This window comes from Aegilops tauschii, chromosome 7, assembly GCF_002575655.3.
Source record: "Aegilops tauschii subsp. strangulata cultivar AL8/78 chromosome 7, Aet v6.0, whole genome shotgun sequence".
NCBI classification, from domain to species: domain Eukaryota; kingdom Viridiplantae; phylum Streptophyta; class Magnoliopsida; order Poales; family Poaceae; genus Aegilops; species Aegilops tauschii.
Window position 1 is genome coordinate 409888464 of NC_053041.3, and position 17908 is coordinate 409906371.

The following is a 17908-nucleotide window of genomic DNA, read 5'->3' on the forward strand; positions in this document are numbered from 1 at the left end:
TTTATCATGGTCCTGGAAAGTGACATCATGGCGGTTTACAAGATTTCTGTGAAGATGATGATGCGTTGAGGATTGACATGAACCAGTTCAAATCAATCTGGGGCCTAATGTTGGGGATATTACTACTGGGCGTAAACCGGCCAGGAGAGGCCGGGTTAACCCCATAATGGTTCACTGTATCTAAAGCCCATGAAGACAAAGACGGTGACGATTTATGAAGGCCCAGGGCCCAAAGCCGGTTTAAGGCCTGTAGACATAAACCGGCATTGATATGTAAACTTGTGTTGTAAGATAGAAAGGGCAGAGACCGAGCCGGACACGTTTATGAGCCGGCCTCGGGATTCTGTAAACCGACGGGCGTCAACCCATGTATATAAGGGGACGACCCGGCGGCGGTTTAGGACAACAGACAACAACTCGAGACCCAGGCAAAGCGTATTCGCTCCCTGGTCATCGAAACCCTAGCAATTCCACAACAACTGGATTAGGCTTTTACCTTCACCGCAAGGGGCCGAACCAGTATAAACTCTTTGCATCCCTTGTCCGCTTAAACCCCTTTAAGCTAACCCGTAGCGATGGCTCCACGACTAAGTCCTTTCCTTAGGACATCTACCGTGACAAAACCACGACACACGCGAAGAAGGGATACCACAACGGGACATAGCAAAGGCTACATCAACATTAGGGAAAAACCTCTAGAGTGAGGGATTGCAAGTGTCGACGCAGGGTGCCCTCGATATGAGAATCCTGCGGTCAGTGAACAATGTGAAGCAGATGCTAATCCTTAATTCGAGAAAGGGGTAACACAAACCTCCGGGTGGATGTGATCATGAGATCCTAATGTTAGAGTTACCAAAATCATTTAACCCGAGTAGAAGAGAGATTAGAGCCCCAAAGTATAGACGAGGAGTAAAAGATCCTAATACCACCCAATGGCGACATGGGCCCGTAAGCCACACAGCCATGTTAGTAAATCAGTTTTTCAAAGACTAGACTCAACTTTGGCCAAGGAGTTGGAAAGGGGGTTCCTACAGGCAGTCGCCTCTGATGCCAACTTGTGACGCCCCCGATTCAATCGTACACTAATCAAACACGCAAACGTGTACGATCAAGATCAGGGACTCACGGGAAGATATCACAACACAACTCTAGACACCAATGAAAGTCATACAAGCTCCATATTACAAGCCAAGGGCCTCGAGGGCTCGAATACATAGCTCGATACATAAGCGAGTTAGCGGAAGCAACAATATCTGAGTACAAACATAAGTTAGCCAAGACTGCCTTAAGAACGCTAGCACAAACATCAACGATCGAAGAGGCACGGCCTCCTGCCTGGGACCTCCTAACTACTCCTGGTCGTCGGTGGTCTCCACGTAGTAGCATCCGTCGGTGGTGGCATCTGGCTCCAAGGATCCACCATCTGGTTGAACCAACCGGAAAGAAGAAGGAAGGGGGAAAAGGGGGAGCAAAGCAACCGTGAGTACTCATCCAAAGTACTCGCAAGCATCAGATCTATACTAAGTATGCATTGGTATCAAATGGAAGGGTTGTATCTGTGGACTGAACTGCAGAATGCCAGAATAGAGGGGAAGGCCTAGCCTATCGAAGACTAGCATCTTCAAGCAGCTCCAAGCATCTTGCAGCATGTGGAAGAGTAAAGAATAGCAGTTTATAATTAACAAGCATGTTGTAACATTAATGCCCAGAGATCCTTCCTCGACTCCCTACGAGAAAGCAATCCCGGAGCCACCATCACACATCTCAAGTATCCATTTCTAGTTATATAAGATCCGGATACAAGTCTGAACGTCCATTACCATGGACACGGTATTCGAATATATATCTTCCCTGCAGGGGTGGACCACGTTACCCAACACGCTCGATCACTCTGGCCGGACACACCTTTCTGGGGTCAATGCCTGGCCCCGGAAGATCAACATGTCACAGCCCGACCTAGGCTCAGCAGAGAGGTCCCCGTCGGTCTACATCCTAAGAACCCCGAGGTCTTGGGCCCATCGCCCGTTGCACTCCGGGTCGTTGCGAGCAGGGTGGATACCAGCACCGCCTCGGATGGCCAGCAAGATCCGATCGTGCCGCAATGCTGAACTGGACGTCTGACAAAGCTTCGGCTGATACCACGACATCGAGGCCCATATCTATTCTAGCATGGTGGTTAGTGCGTAAAGGCCAAAGGCCAACTCAGAACAAATACCCAAACCTGTTAGTGCATTGGGGGCTCGCGGAGACGAGCAGAGACTCACGATAATGTGACCCCGTTGCCCCGTCTCATGGACTTACGGCAAGGGTCCAGACTGCCCGGCCGTGCCATGTAGAAAACTCGCGGGTGCTCAATGGGCCCGCCCGACTTTCACATCAACTCGCGGGTACCCCTCAGGGCCGACCCGACTTCAACAAAGGTCTCAAGTAAAGTCCCGGTAACCGTGTGTCCAAACATCAAGGGGAAAACCCGAGGAATCACCCCTGGTAGATTCCACTCAATGTAATCATCAAGGTGAACATAAGAGGGACCACCCTCGTGATGGAAATATGACCTAGAGGCAAGAATAAAGTTATTATTTATTTCCTTATTTCATGATAAATGTTTATTATTCATGCTAGAATTGTATTAACCGGAAACATAATACATGTGTGAATACATAGACAAACAAAGTGTCACTAGTATGCCTCTACTTGACTAGCTCGTTAATCAAAGATGGTTAAGTTTCCTAGCCACTGACATGAGTTGTCATTTGATTAACGGGATCACATCATTAGGAGAATGATTCGATTGACTTGACCCATTCCGTTAGCTTAGCACTCGATCGTTTAGTATGTTGCTATTGCTTTCTTCATGACTTATACATGTTCCTATGACTATGAGATTATGCAACTCCCGTTTACCAGAGGAACACTTTGTGTGCTACCAAACGTCACAACGTAACTGGGTGATTATAAAGGTGCTCTACAGGTGTCTCCAAAGGTACTTGTTGGGTTGGCGTATTTCGAGATTAGGATTTGTCACTCCGATTGTCGGTGAGGTATCTCTGGGCCCACTCGGTAATGCACATCACTATAAGCCTTGCAAGCATTGTGACTAATGAGTTACTTGTGGGATGATGTTTTACAGAACGAGTAAAGAGACTTGCCGGTAACGAGATTGAAATAGGTATTGAGATACCTACGATCGAATCTCGGGCAAGTAACATACCGATGACAAAGGGAACAACGTATGTTGTTATGCGGTCTGACCGATAAAGATCTTCGTAGAATATGTAGGAGCCAATATGGGCATCCAGGTCCCGCTATTGGTTATTGACAAGAGAGGTGTCTCGGTCATGACTACATAGTTCTCGAACCCGTAGGGTCCGCACGCTTAACGTTCGTTGACAATATAGTACTATGAGTTATGTATGTTGGTGACCGAATGTTGTTCGGAGTTTTGGATGAGATCACGGATATGACAAGGAACTCCGGAATGGTCCGGAAGTAAAGATTGATAAGTGGATAGTAGTGTTTGATCTCCGGAAAGGTTCCGGAATCCATCGGAAGGGGTTCTGGATGTTTCCCGAAATGTTTGGGCACGAGAACACTTTATCTGGGCCAAAGGGGAAAGCCCACGAGGTTTTTGGAAAGCGCAAAAGGAAGTTTTGCGGAGTCCAGGTGCCAGACGCCAGGGTCCCTGGCGTCTGGGTCCAGATACCAGGAACCCTGGCGCCTGGCCCTGGAGTCCGAGAAGGACTCTTGCCTTTCGGGTGAAACCGACTTTGTGGATGCTTTTACTCCAAGTTTCGACCCCAAGGCTCAACATATAAATAGAGGGGTAGGGCTAGCACCCAAGACAGATCAAGAAACACCAAGCCGTGTGCCGGCAACCCCGTCTCCTCTAGTTTATCCTCCGTCATAGTTTTCGTAGTGCCTAGGCGAAGCCCTGCGAAGATTTTTCTTCACCAACACCGTCACCACGCCGTCGTGCTGCCGGAACTCATCTACTACTTCGCCCCTCTTGCTGGATCGAGAAGGTGAGGACGTCACCGAGCCGAACGTGTGCAGAACTCGGAGGTGCCGTGCTTTCGGTACTTGGATCGGTCGGATCGTGAAGACGTACGACTACATCAACCGCGTTGATATAACACTTCCGCTTACGGTCTACGAGGGTACGTAGACAACACTCTCCCCTCTCGTTGATATGCATCACCATGATCTTGCGTGTGCGTAGGAAATTTTTGAAATTACTACGTTCCCCAACAGTGGCATCCGAGCCAGGTTTTATGCGTAGATGTTATATGCACGAGTAGAACACAAGTGAGTTGTGGGCGATACAAGTCATACTGCTTACCAACATGTCACACTTTGGTTCGGCGGTATTGTTGGATGAAGCGGCCCGGACCGACATTACGCGTACACTTACGCGAGACTGGTTCTACCGACATGCTTTGCACACAGGTGGCTGGCGGGTGTCAGTTTCTCCAACTTTCGTTGAACCGAGTGTGGCTACGCCCGGTCCTTGAGAAGGTTAAAACAGCACTAACTTGACGAACTATCATTGTGGTTTTTGATGCGTAGGTAAGAACGGTTCTTGCTTAGCCCGTAGCAGGCACGTAAAACTCGCAACAACAAAGTAGAGGACGTCTAACTTGTTTTTGTAGGGCATGTTGTGATGTGATATGGTCAAGGCATGATGCTATATTTTATTGTATGAGATGATCATGTTTTGTAACCGAGTTATCGGCAACTGGCAGGAGCCATATGGTTGTCGCTTTATTGTATGCAATGCAATCGCACTGTAATTGCTTTACTTTATCACTAAGCGGTAGCGATAGTCGTAGAAGCAATAGTTGGTGAGACGACAACGATGCTACGATGGAGATCAAGGTGTCGCGCCGGTGACGATGGTGATCATGACGGTGCTTCGGAGATGGAGATCACAAGCACAAGATGATGATGGCCATATCATATCACTTATATTGATTGCATGTGATGTTTATCTTTTATGCATCTTATCTTGCTTTGATTGACGGTAGCATTATAAGATGATCTCTCACTAAATTTCAAGATAAAAGTGTTCTCCCTGAGTATGCACCATTGCCAAAGTTCGTCGTGCCCAGACACCACGTGATGATCGGGTGTGATAAGCTCTACGTCCATCTACAACGGGTGCAAGCCAGTTTTGCATACGCAGAATACTCAGGTTAAACTTGACGAGCCTAGCATATGCGATACGGCCTCGGAACACTGAGACCGAAAGGTCGAGCGTGAATCATATAGTAGATATAATCAACATAGAGATGTTCACCATTGAAAACTACTCCATTTCACGTGATGATCGGTTATGGTTTAGTTGATTTGGATCACGTGATCACTTAGATGATTAGAGGGATGTCTATCTAAGTGGGAGTTCTTAAGTAATATGATTAATTGAACTTAATTTATCATGAACTTAGTCCTGGTAGTATTAGCATATATATGTTGTAGATCAATAGCTCGCGTTTAGGTCCCCTATTTTATTTTTGATATGTTCCTAGAGAAAAACTATGTTGAAAGATGTTAGTAGCAATGATGCGGATTGGATCCGTGATCTGAGGATTATCCTCATTGCTGCACAGAAGAATTATGTCCTTGATGCACCGCTAGGTGACAGACCTGTTGCAGGAGCAGATGCAGACGTTATGAACATTTGACAAAAGCTCGGTATGATAACTACCTGATAGTTTAGTGCACCATGCTTTACGGCTTTGCACCGGGACTTCAAAAATGTTTTGAAATGCCACGGAGCATATAAGATGTTCCTAGAGTTGAAATTGGTATTTCATACTCATGCCCGTGTCGAGAGGTATTTGACCTCTGACAATATTTTGCCTACAAGATGGAGGAGAATTGCTCAGCTAGTGAGCATGTGCTCAGAATGTCTGAGTACTACAATCACTTGAATCAAGTGGGAGTTAATCTTCCAGATAAGATAGTGATTGACAGAGTTCTCTAGTCACTATCACCAAGTTACTAGAACTTCGTGATGAACTATAATATGCAAGGGATAACGGAAACGATTCCCAAGCTCTTCGTGATGCTGAAATCGACGAAGGTAGAAATCAAGAAAAACATCAAGTGTTGATGGTTGACAAGACCACTAGTTTCAAGAAAAGGACAAAGGGAAGAAAGGGAACTTCAAGAAGAACGGCACGCGAGTTGCTGCTGTCGGAGTAATTGGACACGGGTATCCCGAAGACGGCGAGACAATATTTCAAGACATCGGGGCTAGCAAAGCCCCTCAGTCCGACTGCCCGGCCGCTCCTGCCGGCTCCCCGTCCGACTGCTCCACCCGGCCGGCTGCCAGCTGACCTACTGCACCGACTAGCCGGCTGCCGACTGCAGTCCGACCCGGCATCGACAAGACCCCGACGAGACGGCCATACCGCGGACAAGACAACCGTACCGCAACACCATCATGTATAGTGTCACTTGTCCCCTGGCACTATTCATGAAGTGACCTAGGGGACAAGCATGACATGCTCCATGCCTTGCTCCCATACCCCTACTCATAGCTTAGATACAAAGCTACCCTCTCCTATAAAAGGAGACACACAAACAAGCTAGCTAGCAAGAGAGCTAGCTAGCCATCCATCCATTCCCACGGGCAAGCTTGCCCAAGCACACATACGGCCATGCTCATGGCCGGCCACTAGAGCATGCTTTGTGCATGCATATATGGGGCCAGACGCCCATGGTACTGCCCCCGATACAGCTCTAGGAGCACTTTGTACTGCCCGATGTACACCCTAGATATATATATGCTCAGACATGCAGGAGTAGGGGTATTATCTCTCCGGAGAGCCCCGAACCTGGGTAAACTAGCGCGTGCTACTCGCATACCCGCTCCCGGTCCTATCAGCAGCAGTCTTACCCTCACACTAAGCCCTTGTGGCATCTGTCGCCTCGCACCCCCCCCCCCCCGTGAGAATACCACGACAGTTCGCGCCCACCGTGGGGCGGTACTATGCTACCGCGCTGCTGCTGGTTTCGCAGTCCGGGCGGGACCATCTTTGTCATCATCACCGCGGCGTCGCGCCGTCCCTCCGATAGCGGTCGAGGGCTCGATATCGACACGCCCTCGGAATGACCGCGAGGGGCGACGCGTCCTCGCCGTCGGGACCATCTTCGCCATCACCGCCGCGGCGTCGCGCCGTCTCTCCGGTAGCGCTCGGGGGCTCGACTTCGACCCGCCCCCGAAGCGGCCGCGCGGGACGGCGCGTCCTCGTCGTCGGCCTCGCCGCCTTCATCATCATCACCGTTGCGACGGCGGATGTCCGTCCGTGCGCGCGCCGCGCGCGGGGCCTAGCTTGACCCCGGCCCCGCGCCGTTACGTCTGTGGCTGCGCGCACGCTTCATCGCGGCGCCTCGCTCCGGCCAGCTGGCTCCCCTCCGTACAGGCGCTGGCTGCAGCTTCTGTTCGAGCGGGCCGCCAGCTCCTCCGTGACTTGCCTCCCGTGCGCGAGCCCCCGCCCGTGCTGGTGCAGGCCACCACCCCGAGCTCCCCGCTCCCCGTTCGCGCTTGCCCCGGTCGGCTCCGGCCTCCCGCCGGCTCCTGCACCGCGCCCCCGCGCGGCCCCGGGCTCGTACCGGCGTCCTCCGCCGGGTGCCAGTGTGCTCGGCCTCGCCCGGCCGCCCCGCACCCCGGCGGCGCACCCGGGTCTGCCCCGCCTCGGCCGGCCACAGCTACGCCCGCGCCGGCTCCCCCTCGCCTCCGTCTGGCCGGAGCGCCTCCGCCAGCCACCGCCTCCAGCCACCTGCGCGCCCGCGCCACGAGCTCAGCCTCCCGTCGCAGGCGCCGCTTGGCCCCCCGTCCAGCTTCGCGCACGCCGGCCTCCCGCCCTCCGCGCAACCCGGCCCGGCCGGCTCCGTGCATCCCGGGTTCGGCTCCCCCCGCGCCGACTCGCCGCCTTGCCCACCCGCCGGCTCCCGCGGGCCGGCGTCGCCTTGCCTCGGCCGCCTGGCCCCGCTAGTCGGCGTCCGCCTCGTCGCTCCTCTGTGCTGAACGGGCCGAGTGCCCCACGCCCGCGCCGGCTTTGCGCCTCCGCGGCCGACTCCGCCTCCTCGCACCGGCTCGGCCGCACGCGCGCTTGCTCCACCTCGAGGCCGGCCGCATCCGGCTCCCCCGATGCCGCCCCGCGCCCAGCCAGGTCCGGCGAGCGCCGCGCGTGGCGCCCCCTGCTCCCCCGACTGCCGGCTCCGCCTCCGCTCGCGGCTGGGTTGTGCCCGCCGGCTCCGCCGCTTGCCGACTCCGCCCCGACTCGGACGGCCGGCTCCGCCGCTTGCCGGCTCCACCGCCGGCCGGCTTTGCCCACCACCCGGTTGTCCTGGCTGGCCGCCGGCTCCCCGCTCGCCTGCTGCCGGTTCCCACATCCAGCTGTCCGGGGCCGGCTGGAGAAAAAGAAAGGGCCGACTGCCCCACACGAGAAGCAAAAAAAAGAGAAGGAAAGAAAGAGGTCGGCTGGGACAAAGAAAAGGAAAAACTCCGTCTATCCGTCCGCCTGCTTCATCACTCGGACGGCCGGATGCGACCCGGCCTGCCTGTCCGCCTCGACGCCTGGCCGGTCGAACCTCGGCCCGAATCTCGGGGGCTACACCCAGCGGGTGCGCTGACGCGCCCCCGCGAGGAAAGAAGACAAAGTAGCTGCCGGAAGATCCGGCCCTACTGCTCAGCAGTCGGCCTGAATCTCGGGGGCTACACCCAGTGGGTGCGCTGACGCGCCCCCGCGAGGAGAGAAGACAAAGTAGTCGCCGGGAGATCCGGCCCGACTGCTCAGCAGTCGACCCGAATCTCGGGGGCTACACCCAGAGGGTGCGCTGACGCGCCCCCGCGAGGAGAGAAGACAAAGTAGTCGCCGGGAGATCCGGCCCGACTGCTCAGCAGTCGGCCCGAATCTCGGGGGCTACAGCCAGCGGGTGCGCTGACGCGCCCCCGCGAGGAAAGAAGACAAAGTAGCTGCCGGAAGATCCGGCCCGACTGCTCAGCAGTCGGCCCGAATCTCGGGGCTACACCCAGTGGGAGCGCTGGCGCGCCCCCACGGAAGATTGCAGACAAGAGAAGAATTTCGTCCGGTTGCCAGCAGCCGGCAGAAGAAGAAAAAGGGTGCTGCAAGACGCCTCGCCGCCTGGCCGGTCGAGCCTGACCGGTCGGGACCCTCCTTCGAGCGCCCGGGGGGCTCGAAGGCTACACCCAGCGGGTGCGCCGGCTCTCTTCGGCAAACCCCGCCTCGGCTACACGAAAATTAATGTGAGCTCCTCACCCGCATATTTTTTCACCGCGAGAGCACGGATAACCTCGAGCGATGCTCGGGGGCTATCTCCGCATTTTATTACAGTTGCATCACTGTTCGCCCCGGCGCCAGCCAGAGTTGGCCCGGGGGCTGGCCGCTTGGCCTGAGACGTTAGTTCCCGCAGAGGGCTTAGTAGCGTGCGCGGTATGAAAAGCCCACTCTTAGTCACAGACCGCAGAGCGGCTGTCCGACTGGCAAGAGTGAACGCTGAAGGCCACCCACGCGAAAAACGTCCGGGAAGAAAAACGCTTCGGGCGACCCGACCGTTTTCTTTATGAGTATCTACTCGGTTAAATTCGCTCCCAGAGTCTGAGTATTGTACACTCCACTCCGCGGCCCACTCTCAGCCACAGACCGCAGAGCGGCTGTCCGGCAAGCGAGAGCTCAAGCCAAAGAGCGGAGGGAACATGAAAAAGATTGAAGGGGGCTCGGACGAAACCGAGTCGGCACCCTCCGCATAAAACTTGCAGTGCTAAAAAGCAATCATTTGACATATCTGCATGGACTAACTTTGTCTTTTGCATGATCATTTCCATGAACACTCGCGAAAAAACCTCCGCCCGACTTTGCCAAGTTGCCCGGAGGCTTGGGGGCTACTGTCGGAGTAATTGGACACGGGTATCCCGAAGACGGCGAGACAATATTTCAAGACATCGGGGCTAGCAAAGCCCCTCAGTCCGACTGCCCGGCCGCTCCTGTCGGCTCCCCGTCCGACTGCTCAACCCGGCCGGCTGCCAGCTGACCGACTGCACCGACTAGCCGGCCGCCGACTGCAGTCCGACCCGGCATCGACAAGACCCCGACGAGACGGCCATACCGCGGACAAGACAACCGTACCGCAACACCATCATGTATAGTGTCACTTATCCCCTGGCACTATTCATGAAGTGACCTAGGGGACAAGCATGACATGCTCCATGCCTTGCTCCCATACCCCTACTCATAGCTTAGATACAAAGCTACCCTCTCCTATAAAAGGAGACACACAAACAAGCTAGCTAGCAAGAGAGCTAGCTAGCTAGCCATCCATCCATTCCCACGGGCAAGCTTGCCCAAGCACACATACGGCCATGCTCATGGCCGGCCACTAGAGCATGCTTTGTGCATGCATATATGGGGCCAGACGCCCATGGTACTGCCCCCAGATACAGCTCTAGGAGCACTTTGTACTGCCCGATGTACACCCCAGATATATATGCTCAGACATGCAGGAGTAGGGGTATTATCTCTCCGGAGAGCCCCGAACCTGGGTAAACTAGCGCGTGCTACTCGCATACCCGCTCCCGGTCCTATCAGCAGCAGTCTTACCCTCACACTAAGCCCTTGTGGCATATGTCGCCTCGCACCCCCCCGTGAGAATACCACGACAGCTGCTCAAGTGAAGAAGCCCAAGTCTGGACCTAAGCCTGAGACCGAGTGCTTCTACTGCAAAGGAACTGGTCACTGGAAGCGGAACTGCCCCAAGTATTTGGTGGATAAGAAGGATGGCAAAGTGAACAAAGGTATATATGATATACATGTTATTGATGTGTACTTTACTAGTGTTTATAACAACCCCTAAGTATTTGATACTAGTTCAGTTGCTATGATTAGTAACTCGAAACGGGAGTTGCAGAATAAACAGAGACTAGTTAAGGGTGAAGTGACGATGTGTGTTGGAAGTGGTTCCAAGATTGATATGATCATCATCGCAGACTCCCTATACTTTCGGGATTAGTGTTAAACCTAAATAAGTGTTATTTGGTGTTTGCGTTGAGCATGAATATGACTTGATCATGTTTATTACAATACGATTATTCATTTAAGTTAGAGAACAATTGTTGTTCTGTTTACATGAATAAAACCTTCTATAGTCATACACACCAACGAAAATGGTTTGTTGGATCTCGATCGTAGTGATACACATATTCATAATATTGAAGCCAAAAGATGCAAAGTTAATAATGATAGTGCAACTTATTTGTGGCACTGCCGTTTAGGTCATATTGGTGTAAAGCGCATGAAGAAACTCCATGCTGATGGGATTTTGGAATCACTTGATTATGAATCACTTGATGCTTGCGAACCATGCCTTATGGGCAAGATGACTAAAACTCCGTTCTCCGGAACAATGGAGCAAGCAACTGTCTTATCGGAAATAATACATAATGATGTATGCGATCCGATGAGTGTTGAGGCTCGCGGCGGGTATCGTTATTTTCTGACCTTCACAGATGATTTGAACAGATATGGGTATATCTACTTGATGAAACATAAGTCTGAAACATTTGAAAAGTTTAAAGAATTTCAGAGTGAAGTGGAAAATCATCGTGACAAGAAAATAAGGTTTCTACGATCTGATCGGAGACAAATATTTGAGTTACGAGTTTGGTCTTCAATTAAAACAATGCCGAATAGTTTCGCAACTCACGCCACCTGGAACACCACAGCGTAATGGTGTGTCCGAATGTCGTAACCGCACTTTATTGGATATAGTGCGATCTATGATGTATCTTACCGATTTACCACTATCGTTTTGGGGTTATACATTAGAGACAACTGCATTCATGTTAAATAGAGCACCATCTAAATCTGTTGAGACGATGCCTTATGAACTGTGGTTTGGCAAGAAACCAAAGTTGTCGTTTCTTAAAGTTTGGGGTTGCGATGCTTATGTGAAAAAGTTTCATCCTGATAAGCTCAAACCCAAATCGGAAAAATGTGTCTTCATAGGATACCCAAAGGAGAGTGTTGGGTACACCTTCTATCACAGTTTCGAAGGCAAGACATTCGTTGCTAAGAATGGATCCTTTCTAGAGGAGTTTCTCTCGAAATAAGTGAGTGGGAGGAAAGTAGAACTTGATGAGGTAACCGTACCTGCTCCCTTATTGCAAAGTAGTTCATCACAGAAACCGGTTCCTGTGACGTCTATACCAATTAGTGAGGAAGTTAATGATGATGATCATGAAACTTCAGATCAAGTTGTTACTGAACCTCGTAGGTCAACCAGAGTAAGATCCGCACCAGAGTGGTACGGTAATCCTGTTCTGGAGGTTATGTTACTAGACTATGACGAACCTACGAACTATGAAGAAGCGATGGTGAGCCCAGATTCCGCAAAATGGCTTGAGGCCATGAAATCTGAGATGGGATCCATGTATGAGAACGAAGTGTGGACTTTGGTTGACTTGCCCGATGATCGGCAAGCCATTGAGAATAAATGGATCTTCAAGAAGAAGACTGACGCTGACGGTAATGTTACTGTCTATAAAGCTCGACTTGTTGCGAAAGGTTTTCGACAAGTTCAAGGGATTGACTACGATGAGACCTTCTCACCCATAGCGATGTTTAAGTCTGTCCGAATCATGTTAGCAATTGCCGCATTTTATGATTATGAAATTTGGCAAATGGATGTAAAAACTGCATTCCTGAATGGATTTCTGGAAGAAGAGTTGTATATGATCCAACCGGAAGGTTTTGTCGATCCAAAGGGAGCTAACAAAGTGTGCAAGCTCCAGCGATCCATTTATGGACTGGTGCAAGCCTCTCGGAGTTGGAATAAACGCTTTGATTGTGTGATCAAAGCATTTGGTTTTGTACAGACTTTTGGAGAAGCCTGTATTTACAAGAAAGTGAGTGGGAGCACTACAACATTTCTGATAAGTATATGTAAATGACATATTGTTGATCGGAAATAATGTAGAATTATTCTGCAAAGCATAAAGGAGTGTTTGAAAGGAGTTTTTCAAAGAAAGACCTCGGTGAAGCTGCTTACATATTGAGCATCAAGAACTATAGAGATAGATCAAGACGCTTGATAAGGTTTTTCAATTAGTACATACCTTGACAAGATTTTGAAGTAGTTCAAAATGGAACAGTCAAAGAAAGAGTTCTTACCTGTGTTACAAGGTGTGAAATTGAGTAAGACTCAAAGCCCGACCACGGCAGAAGATAGAAAGAGAATGAAAATCATTCCCTATGCCTCAGCCATAGGTTCTATAAAGTATGCCATGCTATGTGCTAGATCTATTGTATACCCTACACTGATTTTGTCAAGGGAGTGCAATAGTGATCTAGGAGTAGATCACTGGACAGCAGTCAAAATTATCCTTAATGGAATAAGGATATGTTTCTCGATTATGGAGGTGACAAAAGGTTCGTCGTAAAAGGTTACGTCAATACAAGTTTTGGCACTGATCCAAATGACTCTAAGTCTTCATCAGGATACATATTGAAAGTGGGAGCACTTAGCTAAAGTAGCTCCATGCAGAGCATTGTAGACATAGAAATTTGCAAAATATATACGGATCTGAATATGGCAAACCCGTTGACTAAGCTTCTCTCACAAGCAAAACATGATCACACCTTAGTACTCTTTGGGAGTTAATCACATAGCGACGTGAACTAGATTATTGACTCTAGTAAACCCTTTGGGTGTTGGTCACATGACGATGTGAACTATGGGTGTTAATCACATGGTAATGTGAACTATTGATGTTAAATCACATGGCGATGTGATCTAGATTATTGACTCTACTGCAAGTGGGAGACTGAAGGAAATATGCCCTAGAGGCAATAATAAAGTTATTATTTATTTCCTTATTTCATGATAAAGATTTATTATTCATGCTAGAATTGTATTAACCGGAAACATAATACATGTGTGAATACATAGACAAACAAAGTGTCACTAGTATGCCTCTACTTGACTAGCTCGTTAATCAAAGATGGTTAAGTTTCCTAGCCATTGACATGAGTTGTCATTTGATTAACGGGATCACATCATTAGGAGAATGATGTGATTGACTTGACCCATTCTGTTAGCTTAGCACTCGATCGTTTAGTATGTTGCTATTGCTTTCTTCATGACTTATACATGTTCCTATGACTATGAGATTATGCAACTCCCGTTTACCGGAGGAACACTTTGTGTGCTACCAAATGTCACAACGTAACTGGGTGATTATAAAGGTGCTCTACAGGTGTCTCCAAAGGTACTTGTTGGGTTGGCGTATTTCGAGATTAGGATTTGTCACTCCGATTGTCCGAGAGGTATCTCTGGGCCCACTCGGTAATGCACATCACTATAAGCCTTGCAAGCATTGCAACTAATGAGTTAGTTGCGGGATGATGTATTACGGAATGAGTAAAGAGACTTGCCGGTAACGAGATTGAACTAGGTATTGAGATACCTACGATCAAATCTCGGGCAAGTAACATACCGATGACAAAGGGAACAATGTATGTTGTTATGCGGTCTGACCGATAAAGATCTTCATAGAATATGTAGGAGCCAATATGGGTATCCAGGTCCCGCTATTGGTGATTGACAAGAGAGGTGTCTCGGTCATGTCTACATAGTTCTCGAACCCGTAGGGTCCGCACGCTTAACGTTCGTTGACGATATAATACTATGAGTTATGTATGTTGGTGACCGAATGTTGTTCGGAGTTTTGGATGAGATCACTGATATGACGAGGAACTCCGGAATGGTCCGGAAGTAAAGATTGATATGTGGATAGTAGTGTTTGATCTCCGGAAAGGTTCCAGAATCCATCGGAAGGGGTTCCGGATGTTTCCCGAAATGTTTGGGCACGAGAACACTTTATCTGGGCCAAAGGGGAAAGCCCACGAGGTTTTGGAAAGCGCAAAAGGAAGTTTTGCGGAGTCCAGGGGCCAGACGCCAGGGTCCCTGGCGTCTGGGTCCAGACGCCGGGAACCCTGGTGTCTGGCCCTGGAGTCCGAGAAGGACTCTTGCCTTTCGGGTGAAACCGACTTTGTGGAGGCTTTTACTCCAAGTTTCGACCCCAAGGCTCAACATATAAATAGAGGGGTAGGGCTAGCACCCAAGACAGATCAAGAAACACCAAGCCGTGTCCCGGCAACCCCGTCTCCTCTAGTTTATCCTCGGTCATAGTTTTCATAGTGCTTAGGCGAAGCCCTGGGAAGATTGTTCTTCACCAACACCGTCACCACGCCGTCGTGCTGCCGGAACTCATCTACTACTTCGCCCCTCTTGCTGGATCGAGAAGGCGAGGACGTTACCGAGCCGAACGTGTGCAGAACTTGGAGGTGCCGTGCTTTCGGTACTTGGATCGGTCGGATCGTGAAGACGTACGACTACATCAACTGCGTTGATATAACGCTTCCGCTTATGGTCTACGAGGGTACGTAGACAACACTCTACCCTCTCGTTGCTATTTATCACCATGATCTTGCGTGTGCGTAGGAAATTTTTGAAATTACTGCGTTCCCCAACACCTAGAGGTTCACACTTGAGGTGTTGCACGACAGAGCCGTATCGGGAATGGTGAAAGAGGAAATCACCCTCGATGACCACGACCGAATAGCTACACTATAGAATTATCATCAAGAGTGCTTTATGAGGGATCACCCTCGGCACTCGATAGTAGCTCTGCAGAGTCGAGCAACAAAAGGGGCGTGATGTGATGTGAGGTGTCGGGCTCTTGTCGTCGATCACGTTGATCGAGTCGTCGAAGATGAAGCAGGGGCAACAAGGACAAGGTGGGGGTCACTGATGGATCACTAACCAACCTATACTAAGCAGTTTAGGATAAGCAGGTAAGGTACAACAGTAGGTTACAAAAGCAGGCTATGCATCAGAATAGGAGCAATCAATAACAGTAGCAAAATCTAATGCAAGCATGAGAGAATGGAAAGGGGCGATATCGGGATGATCAAAGGGGGGGCTTGCCTGGTTGCTCAGGCAAGGAGGGGTCATCGTCGACGTAGTCGATCACAGGGGCATCAGCAGCGGTCCCGGGGTCTACCGGAGAGAAAAGGGGGAAGAAACAGTAAATACAAGCAAACAGATACAAGACAAGCAATAAGCAGCACTAGAGGTGTTCTAACGCGGCACTACACGCAACTGGCGAAGGGGGGAAACATCCGGGAATATTTTCCCGAAGTTTGGCATTTTCGGACAGAAGAAACGGAGGGCGAAAGTTGCATGTTCGCTAGGCTAGGGGCGTGCGACTGATGAACGGAGAGCGTATTCCGATTCGTCTCGTCGTTCTGAGCAACTTTCATGTAGAAAACATTTTCATCCGAGTTACGGATTATTTTATATGAATTTATTAAAGATTTAACAATACTCGGAAAAATCCCTGAAATTTTGTAAGTCTGAGAATTTGCCAGTTTTAAACATTACTTGGCTGTTTTCAAAACGCTACAACTATTGTTCCGTACATCTTATGATTTTGTGCCTTATATCAATTTTGAGCATTTTAAATAAAGTTGTTTTTCGTTTTTTTATGTTAACAGAACATTGAACTTTGTGATTTTCGTAGGAATTAATCCACACATCGAAAGGATTTGGTCTAGTGGGATAAAATGGAGTTTGTCAAGTATACCATCTACTCATATTTTTCTTAGCCTTATAAACAGTTATTTAACCGCAGTTTAGAGGCTGTTTAGAGGGCTATTTAATGTAGAATTAGAAAAGCTAGCTACATCTACAGTAGCAAGCATCAGTACAGTAGAGCAGTAGCAAGCGGGCGGGGCGCGCTGCAGCAGGGAAGGCAAGGCCGTGCGCGAGGCGGACGGGCGCATATGCGCGAGCGCGGGTAGGCGAGGCAGGGCGCGGGGAGCGGGACTGCACGGCAAGGCCGGTCGGAGCCAGATGCAGCGGTGGGCAGTAGAGCATCGCCCAGCGGCAGCGGCAAGTAGTACAGCAGGCAGAGCTGCAGCGAGCAGCACGGGCGCCTGGCGCGTGCGGTGCGTGCGGCGGGCGGGCGCAGGAGCTCAGGCGAGCAGCAAGCCGCGGCGTGAGCAGCAGCAGAGGCCAGGGGCGTTGGGCGCGGGCGGCGCGGTCGCGGCGACTACGGGCACGAGCAAGGGCAGGGGCCGGTGCGTGCGGGCGTGGTGACGCGCGTGTGGCGGGTCGGCGAGCGTCGTACGGGGCGGCGTTGGAGCAGTAGCAGGCGAAGTAGCAGCATGTACGCGTACGCGGCAGCTCGAACGAGCTCGGGGACGGCGGCCTACGGCGCAAGAACGGGACGGGAGAGGATGTGCTCACCGAGCAGGCACAAGGAGGCCCGTCGAGTGGCTTAGGAGCAGCAGAGGTGGCCGGCGTTGGCGACGGCGGCGGCGACCGAGACGGATGGAGGTTGAGGTCGGGGAAGCAACGGGCGTCCTGGTGGCTTCCGGCTCGATCTCGCCCAAGTATTCGAAGTAGGCGACGAAGGCGGTGCCCCTGGCGCGGTCTCCAGCAGCGGGGTGGGCAGCGGCGACGGCTACGCCGGCGACGCGTCCATGGCGGAGCTCGGGAAGGTATGGATCTGAGGAGGGGAAGGTGGAGAGGAATGAGTGGGGGGAAGGGGGAGTGGACGAGAGGGGGAGAGGGAATCGAGGGGGCGCGGCGTCGGCGTCCTTATCCACTCGTCGGCGCCGTCGAGCTGGTCCGGCGGGGCGCCCCCTGTAGCGACCCCAGTTGGGGGAACAGGAGGTCGACCGAGGGAGGGGGTAGTGGGCCGGCTGTGTGGGTGTGGGCCAAGGCCCAGGGGAGCCAGGGGGTTTCCTTTTTCCTTAACTCTTTTGCATTTTCTTTTTCTTATTTTTCTTTGTATAGTTTTAGTTTTCTTTTATTTTTG

At 51.0% G+C, this 17908-nt stretch overlaps 1 long non-coding RNA gene across 1 annotated transcript; it reads right to left on the reverse strand.

The window, feature by feature from the left end:
• Positions 1-1149: 1149 nt before the first annotated feature.
• Positions 1150-17696, reverse strand: LOC141026814 (uncharacterized). The gene is made up of 3 exons (XR_012189049.1): positions 17335-17696; positions 16012-16083; positions 1150-1423 (listed from the first exon to the last, which is right to left on the reverse strand). It is a non-coding gene; the product is annotated as an uncharacterized lncRNA (long non-coding RNA).
• Between the last annotated feature and the right edge of the window lie 212 nt (positions 17697-17908).